This window comes from Gavialis gangeticus, unplaced genomic scaffold (assembly GCF_001723915.1).
Source record: "Gavialis gangeticus isolate Ggan-Ray unplaced genomic scaffold, GavGan_comp1, whole genome shotgun sequence".
NCBI classification, from domain to species: Eukaryota; Metazoa; Chordata; order Crocodylia; family Gavialidae; genus Gavialis; species Gavialis gangeticus.
Window position 1 is genome coordinate 41,234,591 of NW_017729004.1, and position 2,764 is coordinate 41,237,354.

General features: G+C 50.8%; 1 protein-coding gene across 1 annotated transcript in view; it reads right to left on the reverse strand.

Moving 5' to 3' along the window:
• The window catches only part of OTUD1 (OTU deubiquitinase 1), a 10,481-nt gene that overhangs the window by 2,260 nt on the left and 5,457 nt on the right, over positions 1–2,764 (reverse strand). The gene's annotated exons all lie outside the window — the stretch shown is intronic.

Consider the following 2,764-nt stretch of genomic DNA (forward strand, 5'->3'; position numbering starts at 1 on the left):
CCCGCCCCCGCCAGCCGGCTCGTGCCGCTGCCCCGGGCGGGCGGGAGGCGCCAATTCCTGCTGCGCCACAGCGCGGCCCGCACGGCCCTTCTGGAAGCTGCTGGAGGGGGCGGGGCGGGGCACGGTGGGCGGTGCCGGGCCTTGTTTACCTCAACCGCTCAGCACGTTGGAATGTAGGGGTGGGGCCGAGTGACGCGCCGACCGTGACGTCGAAGCGCGCGCGACCCGACCGTTCAGAGGCTGGGAGGTCGGGGTCCACTACATCGCCCCGCCAGCTGCTAGAGGCGGGGCCGAGACGCGGCGCCTCCGTGACGCAGCGGCGCGCAAGCCCCGCCTCCGACCTGTCAGTGCTGGAGATTCGGACCCTGCTTTTCCGCGCACTCGCCCAGCGCAGGGCTGTCGGGCTGCGGTAAGGTGGCTTGGGTTCAGTGTTGTGGGGTGCCCGATAATTATCGTGCTTCTACGGTCACTTCTTTTTTGTTATACCAAAAAAAAAATGGAACCATAATTTCAACCCTTGTACCATGGGCAAGCAATCAATAATAGTAAAAGTGTTCGAAATGTAGGATAATTTTGAGGCAACTCCTTGTTGCAGCATATGCAAAACTTAAGTCGCTTTCAGGGAGTCTTAATTGACTTTGAGGCTTGCTGTCAGCAGTTTCTTAGGACTGCTTGCCTCAAAATAAACTGCTTCAACTTTGATAACCCAGTTCTCACTCAGTGGCAACTTATAGTAATCAATAAAAGTAAATAAGATTTGTTTGCATGCTTATTTGAATATTAATTCACATAATTTTTCAGTATATGATAGGTTTTTAGCAAATATGATCATTTTGAGCTTCCAGTAGAATCATTTCGTATTTAAGACCTAGCAACACTGCTTGGGCTGCCTTGGTGGAGTGCCATGATTTGAAAGATGTGGCCAGGGGACCCGCTGCACAGCCTGAGCTGGGCAGCTGCTGCTGCACCCAGACCCCACTCTGCGTCCCCCCATTGCAAGTCTGGGAGGGACCATCACCCCCTTCCCCTCCTTTTTCACTGTTGTGCCACCAAGCACTGCTGGGCCTGGACCTGTAGTGCTGTGGCACTTCCCTGGCATCAGGGAGTCTTTCTAGCTTGGGGGTACAGGGGAAGGGGAGATGAAACCCATCCCGGTGCAGGGCTACCACTAATTTAGATCTGCCCACCCTCTTCTGTAGCCGGGAGGCCCCTGAGCCTGGGGCAGACCCCAAAGCCCACTTGCCTGAGCCCATCCAATTCAAGGTCTGCAATAGATGCTCCAAGACATCCTTCTGGTAGCCATTCAGTGGCTGTTGTGCTGGCAGGAAGCAGACCCCACCCTGAGTAGCCTGGCACCAGCAGGGCAGGTGGTGGTGAGCTGTCTGCACAAGGCAGTTGGGGAGCTTGATCAAAACAAGGGGCTGTGATCAGGGTAGTGACTCTGGTCCCTCTTCCCTTATTCCTGGTATTTGTGTCTGACTCCTGACCTTTGGCTTGCATTTGATTACAACTCTTCAGTTCCCAACCCTGGCTTAACTTTCAGCTTCCTGTTTCTGGGCCCTTGGCATTGGCTTGTTGCTGAACCACTCCTGGGCCCTGACCATTCTTTGACATCTAGACTCTGGCTTAATCGCTGGCTCCAGATCCTGCATGTGTCCTTGTTCTGACTCTTGGCTCTGGTTCTGATTCTAACTTTCTGACGTTAGGCCTGACTAGCCATGTCCTGGTTGCAACTAAACCCACTGTATTTAAATTATTTTAAAATTACATTCAAAGCTAGTTAAGTTAAACTAGAATAACTCACACTCTTCACCTGAAATAAGTGTTGTTTAACTAGTGTGTTTAGACAACTTGTCACTTCCTTCTCTCTCTCGCATCCGAATTTGGTTGTCATCTATGATCCTCTTGGCTCCTCCTGACTCTCCCTCTTCTACTGGTGCAACACAACTGCACATATACAAACACACAAATCAATTAGGTGCATAGACACACACACACTACCAACTCAGGCACATACACATCCAAAGCAGCCTAGGCACATGCATACCTATCACCGACTCAAGCACATACACTGTACACCACAAAAGTTAAACAAAAATCAATTGTCCATACCCACACACTCAGCGCACATACACAGATCATTAATTCATATATCATGCACACAGTGACATATACACACACACTCACCAATTCACACACAACCCACCTACACATACACACAGGCACTTACAATGGCAAGAGAGGGTGGGGGGTGATAGCTGCCTCTCCAGGCTGGAAAGGGTGATGGTGAAATTCAGACAGGATCACTGTTTGGCTAACAGAAGCACTTTATTTTGCATGGCCACGAGAGAACAGCAAGGGGTAACTCGTTCTCGACAAGAACCAAGCGCAGGCTAACTTATATACTGATAAATCACACACAGATCAACCCGCCCCGTAACATAGTCTTGGCAGTCTGACAGCAACTCATCTTGGTGTCTGGCTGAGCCAAGCGAGTTTTCTCAAGCTGCCTTCTGATAAGCTTATCCTGAAGGCCGCTGTGTTATTCCCGCTCGGTCTTCACCCACAATTCCCCCCTCCATCCTGACCCGACACATATACACTTCCTTCAGTACTTTTCCATTCCTCATTATTCCCCCCTTGTAAGCGCTTGTGCTTACACCTCTATATTCATAAGGCCTTTGACATTTTCTTGTCGTTTGCACTCATAGGCCACCTCCTTGAGCACCATCATCTGTAACTCAGTCCTAGAAAGCCTAGAAAC